This window comes from Ooceraea biroi, chromosome 1, assembly GCF_003672135.1.
Source record: "Ooceraea biroi isolate clonal line C1 chromosome 1, Obir_v5.4, whole genome shotgun sequence".
Classification (NCBI taxonomy): Eukaryota; Metazoa; Arthropoda; class Insecta; order Hymenoptera; family Formicidae; genus Ooceraea; species Ooceraea biroi.
The window spans coordinates 16,509,902-16,526,907 of NC_039506.1; the positions used below are offsets into that span (position 1 = coordinate 16,509,902).

Genomic DNA, 17,006 nt, shown 5'->3' on the forward strand with positions numbered 1-17,006 from the left:
GTTGATTCTAGTTCAATATTGACGCGGACGAAAAATAATGATTCATCTTTTGAATCAGTCTTGAAACATCCCCAAGCTGTGGTACTGGCTGCAACAGCCCCCTTCGTCCTCGAGATTTCGTACTTTCCTTGCACCCCTTCCCCCCGTCTTGCTTCTTTTCTTCCATATTCTCTCCGCATCTCTTCTCTCTTCTCTCTCTTGCGCTCTCCATCAACGGCCGATCCCTCCGGTAGTACGCGGATACACGAAGGGGTGCGAAATCGTACGAGCGTATACACGAAGCAGGAATTGAAGGAGCACGAGGGCCAGGACGAAGGGGTTCACGCAGAACAAAGAATGCAAGTATAAGGTGGACGGAGTTGACTCCGAGGAGGATGGCGATGGGTGGGTGATGCATATAAGATGGACGCCGTACAATGCACGCACACTCGGTGCACTCGAGGCTCCTCAAGCAATACCCGCGAAGGGATAAACGGGGATACGAAGGGAAGATTCCGAAAACTCGGCCGCTCAATACGCGCCTATGCCGATGGGCTCACCCTTGCGTATCTTCTTTCCTGCGTTTCCTTCATCCGCTTTGCGGGGTCTTGCGTGCCTACCTCTTGCCTTCCGCATTTTCCATCGCGGCTCCTTGTTCCGTCTCTCTTTTCCTCCATTCTTCTCTTTCCTTCTCTAGTTTACTCTGCCTCTGTACCAGCGGTTATGCCATCGCCAACCGGTCCGATCGAACATCGTTAGAGACGACACGTAATTGCGTTTAATGGACTAGAAAGGAGCAACGCTGCAGAGACGAAACTTGCTCGTGTACGTCGACGTTCCATTTTCCTTTGCCGGGCTAACTTACTAGCTATCGCGAAAAAATTCTGTAATTACGTCCACGTCCACGGATGTTGTGCCTCTCGCAAAATGGCATGTGAAGCATCTTGGTATCGCGACAGTAACGCGACGTAACGCGTGTCGGTTCTTCGGATACTGGACCAGTCAATTTGTATCGTCTACGCGACGACGTGGTACATGGCTGACATTAAATCACGTCGTGTACGTTCCTCGCGGTCTTTCCCTCCAGATTTCTTCGAAGGGAAGCGCTCGGAGCACCCTCCGCAATATGGATACACCGGCGTTCCTTGCACGTTCTTGGCGTGGGTGGTTAAGGTTCAAGTGGAGTCATCATCTGCGAGAGTGCTTACCGGCCTAACGTCATCCTCGTCGTAGTCGTATTCTTTTTTCGACCCTTCCTCCGTTCGTTCCTCCTTTTGAGGAGGAAGAGGAGGAAAAAGGGGGAGGAGTCTTGGCGGCCTCCATGATGAAGGGCGACGCAAACTTTATTCTTACGCCACTTTGTGCCACAAGATGTTAGGCACAGAAGGGTGTGCTTTCGTCGGACGAGCGCGTGTATGCAGCTCGAGATAATCCCGTAGCCGCCAGCCGTTAACGAGCTTTCGAGAGCTCGATCCCACTTCTTCAACCAGCATCCTGCTCCCTTGGCACATCTTATGTCTCGCGTTCGTCTTCGCCCTTCCGATATGCGCGCTCTTCATACGCCGCTTCTATCGTCGTGTAAATCGGTCGCGTTTCCTTCCCGGCGAGCGAGTATCAAAACTCGACGATCTCTTTGATGAAAACTTGGCGTGCATGCTTAAAGTTTCACGTCTCGAAACGCGATTCTCCGTACAATCGGCGCGTATTTGTACATAAATCAATCTATCGATAATAAATTACTTGTTTCGTTGCGCGGTGCGCGAGCTCGCGGCATCAATTAATTCATCCATATATTTATTTTCCTTTGTGACAAAAGTCCCTCATTAATGCTTCTCCTCATGATCGACGAAGCCGTGGTAGACCGGATGCACGCGCGCTCTCTCGATGCACGACGGAGATGGTTGCAAGTTGCAGTTTCTATCGAGCAGCATCCGACAACGGTCTTTCGCCTCTCGAGGAAAGAAGCCTTTGTCGAACGGCCGGCACAAAGAAGTCGGCCTGCCCTCCCGCGCTCTTTTCTCCATCGGGCGGAGTGCTACTTACAGAAATCACGGTGCAGCGTGCTACTTACGTCATATAAATGGAGAGAACGAGCGATACAAGAAGCGCACGGTGGAAGGAGGCAACCCGTTGGAAGCTTTTCGCGGTAATGCCGGGAGTACGCCTGCTTGTCATCGGAAGAGCTTTCCTTGTTCTTGGTGCGCGTTGTGGACAATGGCGAGAAAACACTCTCGTGCTAACCATCCACCCCCATTTCTCTCTCTATCTCTCTGTTTCTCTCTCTCTCGTTTCTTCTCACAACTTGTGCATCGTCTCGCAGGTATTCTACGCTCGCGCGCGTTGCTCTTCATGACGCTGCGAGTAGCACGACGAGAGCGAGGAGACAAAGTCTCCTCAGTGTTTTCCCTCCGCCTTTCTTCCTGAATCACGCGTATCGCTCTGGTTCTTCGTTACCTGAGGGTATGCAGTCGGAGCTCGAGACGCGCAGCTTCTCACCCCGCTCGCGCGTTTGCCGTGGATTAAGCGCAGGAGTTGGAGAACGCCTTCAGGAATTCAAGAAAGCGGACGCCGCTGAATGCGTCGAGGAGGTATGTGCCTTCTGCCGTCTCTTTCTGTTCCTTTCTCGAAGGGCCGCAGCCCGACGAAAAAGGAAACGGCTGAGAGGACGCGAAGGAAAACGTAATGCGCTCGAGGATTGTCTCTGTCTCTCTTCCCCTCTTTCTCTCTTTTTTTCTCTCCGCGTGACGACATCTATAAAGCTACGCGGTCCCTAGAAGCTTTAGCTAGCGCGAGTTCGCGCTCGGGAGTTCTAAGAGCCAAGTATCAAAAAGCGAGACAACACACGTGCGGCAGCAAAATAATTGCGCCGATAATATCTCGCCGCGCAAACTGTTTGCATTTGTGAATAACGCGCGCGAAACAATGTGTCTCCTCCGACAATACCGTGACGTGTGCGGGCAACGCGTAGCGTTACGTTAATTACCAGCCGAAATGAGGTGGATTTGATAAAGAGCGCGGAAAACAATCGGTGATCGTTTCGCACTGGGGATATCTAACACGCTCGTGTGCTTCTTCTTGGTCTCGTATCCACGTGACGGGTAGGTGTGTCACACCGACACACAATGTCCCGTCATAAATGGCTAAACGACAATATAATTTTCTGCGGTGCACAGAGTCCCCGAAGCGCGACAAATAGTGACAGGAAGCGCGTGTCCACTGGACCAAGTATCCTTGGTGGAAGCTTCCACTTTCACGGAGGAAATGGCCTCTCGCTCCTTCCGTCCCCGAGAGGAAAGCGCGCCGGCCGATGAACGGCGATGATACACCTAACGATCCGCGCAACAAAAAGCTCGTTTATTAGCGTAATTTGACTTTTTTTCATCATGCTTCATTATATCATATTTCTTCGCCGCACTGGATATAGCGACAGGTGATCGACTTTAAAATAACACACATGCCTATCGTGTTTCAAAAGTATACATTCCGAGTATTCGACAGAAAAAAAACAATGTAATGTTTATACTATCCTCTGTGCCGACATCGAAGCGACGAAAAGTGATATTGAAAATCGAAGAGAACGCGGAGGAAAATGTGCACGTAAAAATGTTTCGATACGGCTCCGACGTATAACTGTTCCGCAAAAGTACATGCGATGAAGCACGGGCGTACTCGCACGAAAAATTACGTATTATTCGTCGTATCGTTATCACTCCTTTACGATAGATTAATCCTAGAACGCTGGAAAGTACCTACACGTATAAAACCGACGCATCGTTGACGTCTCTCTTTAATCGAACGTTGTTGTTGTAAAACATTTTAATAAATAATGCATTTCTTGGAGTGTCCATAAAATCGACAAATCTCTATAAAAAAAAACGTGCAACTAATAAAAGTGACCATTTCTCATTCCATATTTATTCGTGTCGGGTCATTGCACGATACTCGAAAGATCGCCGGATGAGGGCTTGCGAAACGTAACCGGAAGCACGCGCGTGTGCTGGACCAGCCAGTCTCGCCTGGAAGCCCTCAATTTTCCAGAGGAAGCGGGGGGTTCTCCTTCCGTTCTCTTGACGGAAGATAGGAGGAGAAAGAGGAGGAGAAACGGGAAAGAGAGGCGACGAGAGATCCGATCGGCGACTGGTAAAAGGACTACGCACCATAGTGGGAGGAATCAAGGGACAAGGGAGAGATGCGAGGGGAGAAAGAGCGCGTGCGAGGGAGGAGAGTGCGTGAGAGGAGTGCCGCGCTAAGGGGAACGGTGGAGCGATACCTGTGCGACTGTCTGTCGTCCGGATGTCCGTTGTTTTGTTACAATCACGTATCTGTGCGTTTTACGCGGGTACGGTATATCGGCATGTCGGCGCTCACGGACCAACACCACCAGCCGATCCAGGATGTAAGCCTCGTAACTGGGGGGTTGGGCTCGAGTGGACGCCGTAGCGCGGCGCCGAAAGGTGCGGACGCGTGTTCCGGCCTTGGCGGCCGTGTATCATTGTACCCGCAACGGAAATGATGTCTTAATTGATCCGCCGCTCTTCTGCCCGCCTGGGAGACGAGGCCTGGCCGACGAGCTAGGCGAGGCCGCGATGTCCGCGAGCTTCCTATTATACCGCGCTGGATCATGTAACAAGCGATGCATGAGAGCAGGCTAAATGATCTCAAGTGTCATTCACAGTTTTGCGTCGCGATCTGAAGACGAGGAAGTTCGCGGCAGATCTCTTTAATTTTCCACGTAAGCCTCTCACTTTCCACCCAGCTTTACGGCCTCGGGTAGCGTTGCCGAATATTTTTATGGCTAAACGGAAGAACAAACACCAATAAGAGGGGCGAGTGTATCGACACCCGGTGCATCTCGTCGTCGTCGGCCGTAAACTAGCCAGGGCGAACTTGGAGCAGTAAAGAGGAGTCGTAATACACGCGGGGCGACATAACGAGTCGCTCGACTACATAACAAAGTATTATAAAAGCATTTTATTGTTCGCGGGAAAACGAGCCGAGGCATCGCTCGCGCGAGACCGGAATTTCGCCAGGCGTTGCGCGTTTATGCGTTTCTTTCCAACGTGACAGCCGCGGTTTCCTCGACAAGAAAGTACCTCGGCCACGCTGTCGGACGCGTAACGTTTTATTCGATCCTCTCGAGCACCCGCCAAGTTTTAACACTCCGCGAACGCAATGTACTTTCGCATCGACGTCTCTACAAAACGCGGAAGCATTCCGAACAGTTTAGCTCAATTTGCGAGCTCGGTTTTTCTCGGTTACTCTGCATTAAACAATGTAAACGACGCCACGATAAACGATTTTTTTTCTTAAATTCTATGAATCTGCAATCGATTACAACTGCGATCAATTGCAGTTGCATCATGATACATATGTCCGTACATGTACGGTTCTGATGTGCAGAAGACTCGGCACTTGGTGCAGTTCTCCATACGCATATAGATACTCCCTAAAGGGTAAAAGGAGTCGTATCCGCCACGGAAACGCACAATGGGCCCGTACGCACACGTTTACGCGCCGTCGTGCCCGCGCAATTACTCCCCCGCACACGGAGCTGTATCGCACACGTGTGTTTGTAGGCACTCGACAAGCGCGCGCGGCTCGTGCGTGAGCATGTGCGTATCCGCGCGTTGCACGCGAGGCGTCTTTCTCTCGTCACGAATCCGCAACAAGTTTGTCACGCTATTTATCTTTATTTATCAGGTGTTTTATTTGTCAAGATTCGTCGGAAATATCGTATACATTAATTACACTTCCCACTTTATTCAAATGATTTTTAAAACGGTACATAATTTGTAACAAAGTTTCACGTCTAATTCTTCAAGACGTCCGAATACGCGAGAAGCTTCAGGCAAGCCGCAAAAGGATTCTTTCTCGCCAGACTGACCTGCGAGCGGCACCAAGAAGAGGTCGCCTCTTGGAGAGGCAAGTGGTCGCCGGCGAGTAAAGAAAGGAAAGCCAAAGGAGAAAAGAATCCTACAAGTAGATTCTCCTTCGAGAAAGAGAAAGAGAGAATAAGAGTGAGACGGAGTACGCGCTCTGTAGAACGGGAGAGCGAATCGGGGAGATGAAAAGGGAAGGAGGGATTACGGTCGTGAGTTTGTCGAGGGACGATGGCCAGGGACGAAGAGGGGTAACTCAAGACGGGTCTAAGTGAGTCTTCCGGCCGGCAGGCAATGATAGCCCTGAGAACTGACCCGACCCCCGGATATGTGTTGCGCATATATGTGGGGACACAGACACGAGAGTGTGTCCGATGTGTCATAACATCGCGCGTCTCCGTTCGGCCGGCCGGGATCTCTGATGATGGCTTATTTCATAAATCGGAGATCCGCGACGAGCTAGACATGATCATGCGCTCGCTTCATCAGTTACGCAGACTCTGTGCGACGATGTCAATTTGCTTTGCACTGCTGCAAGTCTGCTTCTCAGCTTCTTGTCGGAACGAATAAAAGTGTTTTTCACATACATGGATTTGATATAATTGATTGTTACATAATTGCTCTCAAGTTCGTTCAAACGTTTGTTGCTCGTTGTTGATCGGTCAACTCGAATTAGCTGAAAGATTCCGGGAAAAACGTCGGATGCACCGTATGCGCAGAAACTACGCAAGATCCGCGAAATCATGACAAAGGATGACATAATAGGCCGACGCCTACTCCTGGCCTTGCCGCTGTCAGATAATTGCCTTAGCGTGCGAGCGGTCCGCGTAAGAGAACGTACTCACGCAAATCACGTTGCACACGCGCGCGCACAACACTTGTTATACAATTCTGTGAAATGGACTCAACAATTTACATGATGTGCATTTCAACCTGAATTATTGGAGATAAAGATAGATAGATAGAGGAGAGAGAGAGAGAGAGAGAAATTAATAAAGTCTTTTCGTTTGCAGAAAAGATGCCACATCATTATCGTTTAACGATCATTAATTTATCGCATCTTACGTGCGATTTAAATCCTAATGAGTGCCACGCGGGAAGTTTCTGCTCTTAATGACGTCAAAGAGAGGATAAGAGAGATAGAGAGACAGAGAGACGTGGCGTAGCTCGTACAACGATCGATGCGTTTCGAGCGCGACTAAAACACTCATTTGTCTTCGTAACCACTTTGCTTGTCAAATCAGCCACCCTATTATCGCGCGGGTGTCATTAGACGCCTGAGATTTAAACGACCGTTTTGAGCTAATATCCTGACGACACAGACAAGTTTCGAAAGATGGTTAAGTGCCTCGCGAATAATACTGCCACTACGTCACTTCTTGAAAGGATGATAGCAAGGATGAAACTTGCACGCGCGTTATTAACAAGACGTCGCGTCCACCGTAATTACGCTAAACTGCCGTGTATGACTTTGCGTGCGCTTCTATAGCCTTAAATGCAAAGATAATGTCACCGTGTATACGCAATTACGTATTGATCGCAGTTACCTCCAGTACGGCTAAAAGAAATATAAATGCTGCTTGATTATGCATCTCTTGCGTTACCCGCATCGAAACGATTTTTCAAAAAAAAAAGAAAAAGAGAAAGAAAACGAACCACATCGGAAAAACGCAGTTTATATTTTACTCGACATTGAACGGAATAATTACTTAATACGCCTTCGTCAATAATTCAATGATCACGTCACGCTTGACCGTGCGAGTCGCACCGACTCCGGAAAAGGGGATTCACGACGGCTGCGGCCGGAGGGAATGCCTGCGGAAAGAGGCGGTTGCGACACGCTTCCGTGTCCAACATCGCGTCTCTTATTTGCCAATTCGGAAGTAATGTAAATAATCGCGCCATCACGAACGCAATCGCGGCACGAATGGCCGGACCTGGTCTCTTTTTCAGGAGACGAGGTCCACTGACCACGTGAGACCGCGCGAGAAAGTTTAGACGCGGTCGCGCGCCGTCCGCTCGTAACGCATGCCAGGTCAATACTTGCACGCTCCTCGCGACCGTCCAGGTGTATCGCCTTCCGCAGCATTGTCAACAAGTTCCGGATCTGAGATACCCGCCTATCTATCTCGGCATTTTTATTCGGCCTCCGCTGACCGGTCGCAATCAATCCTTCCCGCTTTTCATCGCGCGCGCTCGCGCGCGGACGCCCGGGTGACTCATTCCATTTCTTAATGAGGTCTATTGCCTCTCCCTCTCTAAGCTGCCAGCTTCATCCGTTTCGTCGTGACCGCTCTATTTCCTCGCGTTTCTTTTTGAAGACCCGGTTGACCCGGCGCGGAAGCGACGTTTCACACTCGCGGATTCCATGCACAACGCGTCCAAGGCATTTCTGTTGCGCGCGTGTCACGATGTGAGTCGTGGAGATCAATTACCCATGTGAGCGGAAATGCAAAAGAATTTTTGCGTCCCGTCGTTGCCTCATACGTTCTTCGCTCGAATGTCATCAAGCGCGTATCTCGCAAAGACAATGGAGGAGGCAACGTTGAAGGTTCCGGGTTGCAAATGCCGCTGCGCGCGGTACCAATAGATTCGAAACGATGCGCGTCCATCTCTGCAACGGGTTGCCCTTGTGGCGGAATATCGTTCACGTCCCTTCACGTCCCATTACGAGGCCTCGATGTAACCATGTAAACCCTGTTTAATTAACGCGTGGACTGAAAGAGGAGGAATTTCCGATATATCTCCGACGCGTCGCGTCGCGTCGGTGCATAGGGCATCACGATGATGATGATCGTATGTTCGTGATAGAGATGGTCGAGACGATGGCGTACGTAGAGGTCTATCTGTAGGGGCTGCAGTAGGCAGAGGCGAAACGTCGGTAGTGATCGTGGCGGCGACGATGGTGGTGGTTGGAGTACTTGAGAGAGCTCGCCGTTTCCCTTATTCCTTCAATCAACGTCAGCTGGGGAGGCGAGTCTAGTATGTACCCTGAGCAAATACTCGCATGCCCCGCACTAGAGCAGCATAGAGCTCAATGACTACATCATCGTCGAGATGGTAGTTAGACTAGACGCATCTTTGCCTTCTCTCTCTCTCTCACTCTTTCTTCCCCTCTTTAGCTTTTTCTTCTTCTCCCCCCCCTCTCTCTCTCTCTCTCAACGCACAATCATCATCATCGATCTTTTTCGCGATGACATAAATGACTGCTAAACGACTGCTAAACTCAGCGCGATTGAATGCATGAAATCATGAAGATTCCGTGAGAGAAACACAGAATAAAAAGGAGATTCCTGAATAAATTCGGAACGTATCCGATCGATACCTCGATGATCACCAACAAAAATAACGCTATCAAAATGGAGAGGAAATTCAGTTAAGAAACATTTGAAATAAACTGCCTCGCTCGCAATCCTTCGTATTTGCAAACGGGATTCAGAGATATTATGAAGAAGCATTGTTCTATAAGAAAATAGCGTTATTTTCTTAACAATATTTATAGAAACGATACTTGAAATGGCGATGGCCAAGCTCCAATATCGAAGAGATCATAATAACAAAATCGATTGTCATATCAGATTAGAGTAATAGAAAATCAATATCGAGTAATCATAAAAACTGGAATAACAGAAGATTAATTCGAGCAACATAATCATTAATTCATCCGCTCATCTTAACGTATCGAAGACGAGCGGGTACGAAAGAATCTCGTTAAAATAGGAAGGAAGGGAGCCGGATACGTGCTTATATACGTGTACATACGAGTGCATCACGGGACATCTAAATAAGCTGTTTAGACGACTTCAAGTTAACCCAAATTGACTCAATTGGATTAACCGAGCCACGGTTCACCCGACACTTGGGAACCGGCCCGTACCGGCGTCATCGCGTATCCGCGAGAGAGCCAGTCTTTTGCTTCTCATGCAAATAATGCGTCGCGCGTTATTTCCAGCTCTTTAACCCTCGTCGTCCCCGCGTTCTCCGACCGAGAGATCCCTTTTCTCACACGGCCCTCTCCCTCCTTCGCCTCGCGTTCGCGAATTCAGCTGGTTAGCTGAATTGACGGCGTTTGGGAAAATTGCCTCGTATCCTCATCAGGTCGCAGCGTCACCCGGGCTCGCTCGGTAGGAGGCCCTCCTCTCCTCTCGCGAAAGAGCGAGCGTAATGCGCGCGTACACGACGATGAGACACGCGCACGAGCAATCATGCCGAGTATCCTTCGAACACGGTACATGATGAGTGCACACCACCTTCCCCGCCGCTGATCGTCGTGGATCAGCAAGAGTCTTCCGCTCCTCGAGCCCAGTATACGCGTGACCCGCTGACGTACGTCACCCCTCCGTGTCCTGTCTCTCATATCAATTTATGGCGGGGGCCGCGGAAGGAAGAGACGACTGATAGGAACGAGCGATAGCGGAGGAGAGCTCGTCACGGCTTACGTATGAATGTAGAATCGGAAGGGATGTTGGGGATTGGAGTGTCCGCTTCTTGGCGATCCCCGTCCCCTCGGTCCCCTCGAGTCGATGTTGCGTTGGTGTTGCTCCTCCATCAGCGGCGACGTGCCCCTTTTTTCCTTCGTCTCCCTCTCTCCCTGCCTGCTTCGACGAGGCTCTCCATCTTCGTCATCGATGCATTTCAGCGCTCTTGCTCTGTCTTCCTCTCTGGGATGCTCTCCGCGATATATGGGATCGTCGGAAGTCACCTTCCTCATTATCATACCAACAGGCCACTCGCTCACTCGGACGCAGCCTTCATCCTGTGCCCTAGTCACTTACGGCTCGCGGGTGACCAACCCAAGAGTAACCCGGTCCACGAGCAGTCGTTCGAAAGGGCTGACCGGGGATCGTATGAGTTAGCTCGAGAGCCACTGGCCTGGGGGACAAGACGCAAGTCCATTATACTCAATCACGGCGTGATTGGCTCAAACGATCAGACCACCGCTTGCCGCGCGTCGCTCCGCGGAGATTCGCGCGGACGTGCCACGTCGCATCTGTCTACGCCAAGAAGGAGAGCTCCCGTTTTTCCATCGGCACGATTTTCGACGATCCTGCTGATCAATTATTCTCTCATTATTTTTTCGATGGCAACTGTTGCAAGCAGAAAGCTTACGAGACAATATTCCTTCGCGAATAAATTATTCGTTGCTTTATATGAAAAATTCAGCGGTTTTGTCGAGATGCAAAACCTTGCAAAGTGCGGGAATTATTCAAGAAGAAGGATCTTGGAGATCTCACGTGCTGGCCTTGTGTCCCTCATTGATCAGTAGCAACCATCAGATCTGTTACTCGCTGGGGCGATACCCGATCGATAGCTAGCAGCTACCAGGTGTTTCCAGCTCTGAGGGCGACCAAAGGTGCGTCGATTCTGTTTGCGGGACCCCGAATGTAGATCAAGGTCCAGCTGCATCAGAAGCCATGATCCATCGCATGACATGGAACCCACATTCGTATCTATTTATCTTTGTATCTATTCTTTTAGATCTGGTGGCGAGAATGACTTTTCATCTCTCGTCGAGTTCTGGACGTTGATCCTACCATCCTCACTCTCTCTCTTTCTCTCCCTATAATCCATTATGCGCATATTCTCTTAAGTACGAGATAAGTTTTGATGCACTTTTCAGAATCACATAGAATGCGCTGTACTTTTATATCGAGTACCGATTCAACAAACACGCGATTCATAAGCTTCTCCGGATAGACGGCGCGCGTTTAATTCTGGAATACTTTCAGAAATGGCAGCTTCCAGACGCTTTCGTGGAGACATCGCGTCGTTATACGTCGCGCAAACACACGAACTTTGGCAATTGAATATAATTATGTAATCCCGACTATTCGACGATGCGCGCGGTATGATTGCCATTGTCGGAAAAAGTGGAAAACACGTTGGCGAACTGCCATAAGAAGACTGCGCCTCGAAATAGCGACGACAATAATGCCGGTAATCCTGGACGCTCTTGGCTGCCAATATGCCGCGAACGTATCTCCATAATTGCCTCGAAGAGCAGCCTGCGGCCAATAAAAGACGGACGGAAGAAAAAGACGAAAATCTATCGTTAAACCTGCTCCTTCTTCTCGTCGATTGGTCTCTTCAGTCATGTTACCTCCAAAAATTCGAGCCTTGTGAAATGAAGCTTTGTAAAAAATTTTTTATTTTTATTCTTTACATTTTTCATGATATATCTATCTATGTAACTGTAAATTTACGCCTCGAGAGATCGCTGTAGAAGCACGACGTCGAAAGCCAGCGGAAACCGTTACTGCTTCCCGGCACGAGCCAGCCGGTAATATATTCGTGTGTTTCTTAAGACGTTAGAAAGCTGGGCTCCGTTCAGCCCCAAGACGTTAGGGGAACCTTAGTGGGGTACAACAATGACAACAAGAAGCCGAAACGTCGGTTAGGCATCGAGGCGGCAGCTGGCACGCGCTCTTTCCGTGTCGTAAGGAGGCATTTTTACCTTCTTCGCCCTTCTTCTTCGTCTTTCCTTTTCGATGGGGCGAGCTCCCAAGGGGAAACCGAGTCTCGAGAAGTTACCTCGATCGGGCCTGCAGTCAGGAAATACCTGGACATTTAAATCGGGGACGCCACCCGGCAAACCACCTGAATGCTACCGAGGGGGCCTCCTTGATCTTGCAGTGTCGTCGGCAACGGGGCCCCGCATTTTCAAGATTGTGTCAAGATCATTGATTCTTTTAATTTAGTTTTCAGTGAATTTTTTCTTTTAACGATAAAATTTTACGTTACAGTAACTATACAATTCTTATCTACTCACGTTCTTAAACTTTGTAAATTTGATACTTTGTAAATTTGATACTAAAATTATTAGGCAATCACTTTACAAAATCCGAATCAGGTACGAGCAATATAACATTATAAACCGTACGCTTTAATGATGTCTAAATTAATGAAATGCAGCTGATAATGCAGCTTTAACAAGCTTCATTGATTTTACTTTTACGCGATGCTCGTAAATAAATATAAATACAAAAATTGAATTGGCCAGCGTAATTGATCCAATATCCGTTAATTTTAATATTTAACGCTGTAAATCATTAAATAAAACGACTATTTTTCGGACTATATAAATTCTCCATTTTCCATGTAGCGCAGCTTGGCTGCCACAACTGTCTACGCCATTGAGGGCAAGGACCGTTGTTCCTACTTCCTTTTCCGAGGGAAGACCAAGGGCGTCGCAGGACTTTTTTGTAACTACCTTCAATATCAGACGTTAGCGTTTCCCACCACGAGAAGTCATGGGAACGCATTAGAGAAAACGGTCGCGCGAACGTCTCGGAGATTCGTGTCTTGGAAAATCCCATCGATCATTGATCCCGCGTGAAGGGAACGCCACCGTTGAATCGACTTCACCCTTCTCTAGTTTCCCGAAGAAAATCTTGCGAGCATCTCTCGTATCGCTGCGGAGCAACGCCGAACGAGAGCTACATGGTCGCAACGTGCAAACCTGGGAAAAACGGCGGCGCTCATTATCGCGTACTATCTGCATCGGCATGAATGGGAACCGAAATCGAAATGAAAACGAGAGAAGGTCATGCTCGCGTGTCAGGAATAACACAAGCGTGGCGTTGACCCACATTGTTTTTGAAACGCGATTAAACTCATTGAAAACGACCGAAGGTAGATTAATGGCGTCGGGGCGCGTAACCGCGAAAAGCGGGGCAAAAAGCGAAACAAATTTAACGAGCTGTGAATTATGAAAATCGGTGACAGGCCGCCGCTTTTAAATGCTCTCTCGCGCTCTCTCCGGCTCGCGGCGATCCGGCTCGACTATCATTCTCTCTCTGTCTCCCTCTCTCGCCCACCAGTTTGGTTTGGGCGCGTGCCAGTGTGTGTTGAATCGAAACGATTCGAATGCAAAATAATAATAAAACAGTGGGGCTCGTTGAAGGCGGATACGGTGGGCGTCGGGGGTGGAGGAGCGGGTAGACGACAGAGAGGCGGGGTCGGCAGCGCATTAACGCAATTAACCTCCAATTAATAACACATCAATTGACACCCGGTCAACTTGTTGCATCAGAGCAGGCCGATAATATGCTGAACGCGTGTGAACCGTGTGTGTACGTACACAATGTGCCGCGGCGTGTGCGGCACCGACGCGTGTGAGTACCTTCGGCGTACATTTCGCTCGTGCGTGTGTGCGCGTGTGCGCGTTTGCGCTTAGCCAAGACCACGGGGTTGGACGTGTTCGTGTGATCGCGGATACGTGTTACCGGCGAGGGTGGCGATCCCCCGCGCGTCCTAGGCGTAATGACGAAACGAATGTTACAATAATTTTATATATCAAGGGGGATCGGCACAAGAGCACATCGGCACAGGGGTACATACCTAAGCGGTGGCGTGCGTGTAGACACGACGGACATGGACTGATGACCACAGTCGAGTTCCCATGCAACCCCCTGCGAGCACTCTCGCCACATGACACCTACAGGGGGTGGAATTCCGATGCACATGCCATTACTGTGTTACCTCGACAACGCCATGTGGGGTACGTGCGCCATGTGATGCTCAGGAACTCCCGAGCTATATCCTTCCGCTTCTTCACGGTACCTCGTGAGGGAAGGAAGCAGAAATTGTGGCTCGCACGAGAACACGGCGGAACGTATTTATGTAATGCTGGGATACTTTGCCGCTCGATAAAATTCGCAGTCGTGCAAATTGCGGGAATGGCACAACCGACAACTCGTTTGCACGGATCGCGAGTCTTCGTCACGTCACGTACTTAGGAAAGCGATCGCTCGTTGTAATATTGGCTATCACCTTGAAGTTCCATCGAGGGCTCCCCATGCGTTAACTATCCTACGTATTACTTGCGGACCCTATCACTATGCGCTGTAATCATGCCTTGAAATCTACCCACCTGCTTAAATGGTAAATATCGCATGACGCACAGGATGTGATCATTGATTTACCAATGTTGTTGCAGTCTGATCTTATTGATTCTTGACACGCTGACTGACCTTGTATTTATAGAAATAATTTTTGATTTTCCCTCGCGAACTTAACTGAGATATTTTTCACGCAACGTTTCAATATTTTAGTGCAAGAAAAATAGAAATGATTTTAATATTTCGAGCTAAAATTCGGATGCTATTGTCGGCCGGAACCTACATTGGCCCCCTCGACGTTCGCCTTCGTGAATGCGTTTCTCGCGTGTAATTAGCTCGTCGTGCCTACTTCCGAATCGGCGCAACAGTGGGAGAGTTCCTGAAGCCATTTCCGGCTGGACACCGGCACCTTTTTGTTTCCCCCTTCGCGTCCCACGCATGACGGCACACGGGGAAGTAGCGATCAAAAATGGAAAAGACAGAAGTTCGTCCGACCCCCCTCGAAGCGTCCCTCCTGCCCAGGTACAATCGTTTCGTAGACCTTATCGAGGTCGGCACCATATGTCACTTGTGGAGTAACGAGCAAACGCTGCATCCCCCCGTACGGTAATTGCCAACGGAACTGCCTAGTAATTTCTCGGAACGAATCGCTCCTCTTCGAGGAAGCGCCCGAGAACGCGTTAACTTGCCGTAATTGAACGTTTACGTAATGGTGATTCAAGTGCGCAATGAGGACGTTGACGATACTCGAAATACGCGGCCGCGCACGCGTGTATTTGCTCGTCCTGCAGCAATCTGTCACCCCGTTGCGCAATTTGCAATTTTATCCTGTCATCTGCGCGACAGTCATCACTACTTTATTCAGAACGTTCATTCTTCTCGATGCAGTACGTATCTTCGCATCGTCTTTTTTTTTCTTAGGATGAAACAAGGCATCCTCCAACGCAGGGGATTTGCGCGTAAGCGAACTATGGAATATTGTCGGCTTATTGAGCGCAGGTGCTTTAAACTGCTCAGCTGTTGCTTCGAATCTCGCGTGCGTGTGCCCGTGCACACTCGCACACACTCCCCCGCTTCTGTATTAGTACATATTCAGGCTCTACGCCGTAATGCATACGTGCAACTCGCACAACCGTCTCGCTTACGCACTTATATACGCAACGTCAATTGAACTGCATGACGATCGAAGCTCCTAACGGGCCGTGCCATTGACGAATGAAGAGCGATTATTTGCGCCTGTGTGTAGAATGCAAGAGGATTCTATTAAAATATTTTCCACGCGCGATAAATAATTGCAGCGACAATGAGCGAGCATTGTCGTCTTGTCCTTGTAATAGAAATCAAATCGGCGTTGCAAGCGATAAATTTAGAATATTGAAAGGCAAAGATCAGCTGTATGAATATAGAGTCGCGGACGAGGTGGATTCTATTTTCCTCGTCCAAGCAAGCCAGATGGGCCTGGTCTATGATCGAACGCGCAATGAGTGGGCTATCAATTACTTTTTGTGCCCCTTTCTTTCGCCGAGTATCGACCGACGACGGTATGCATCCCTCGACGAAGAGACCGCTCTAGGCGGAACTGCTTATGTATCGAATAAGATATTCAACGCAAGTAATTTTCTTATGGTCGTTCCTCAGGCAAACCACCCCCTTCTTCGCTAACCCCCTCGTAACTCACTATACTTTGAGTTTTTACTTTGAGCGGCCGCGGCGCGTTCGGACGAGGGTGAAATACATCGCTCGCAACTGTCATCCGCGGTTTGTTCTTCTTCGTCGACGCTGCCGTCGTCGTCGCCGTCGTCACCGCCGTGGTCGATCATTGTATTTTTAACTGGTAACATTCTCTTTCTTGTGCTCTACTCGTGACATGACGTCATCTTGAGCTAACGTACCTTCTCCAAGTAGATTGATGTATGCTGAGAAGAGAAAATACATACATATTATACATATATACACGTCCAACAAATTGAATCTTGAAAAATCTCTGTCACTGTGTATATGTATGTACACGTATATATGAGTGTATGTGTGTGTTATGTATATGAGAGATAACGCGATAAAACAATAAAAAAGAAAGAAAAAGTAGAAAGCAAAATTTATACTTTCTAGAAATGATACGAAAATAATCTACAACAACGAAAACTTTTGAGAAATGACGCGAAAATAATCTATAACAAGTTACGAACGTTATTTGATTATAAAAATAGTCCCTTTGTATTAATAATAAGCCGAGTGTAGCAAAATCTGGCCGATTAAATTCGATTTACGGTTAAAATAAGATAAACTAATAATAAGAAAGACTGACAAG

General features: G+C 48.8%; 1 protein-coding gene and 1 long non-coding RNA gene across 3 annotated transcripts in view; both read left to right on the forward strand.

Annotated features, from left to right (window-relative positions):
• LOC113561945 overlaps positions 1–17,006 on the forward strand; it is an 87,009-nt gene that overhangs the window by 69,554 nt on the left and 449 nt on the right. The gene's annotated exons all lie outside the window — the stretch shown is intronic.
• Positions 1,894–16,821, forward strand: LOC105274939. Of its 2 annotated transcripts, none has more exons than XR_893149.3 (2): positions 1,894–11,211; positions 11,588–16,821. It is a non-coding gene; the product is annotated as an uncharacterized LOC105274939 (long non-coding RNA). The 2 variants fall into 2 exon arrangements; XR_893150.2 differs by having other exon boundaries at positions 1,894–8,840.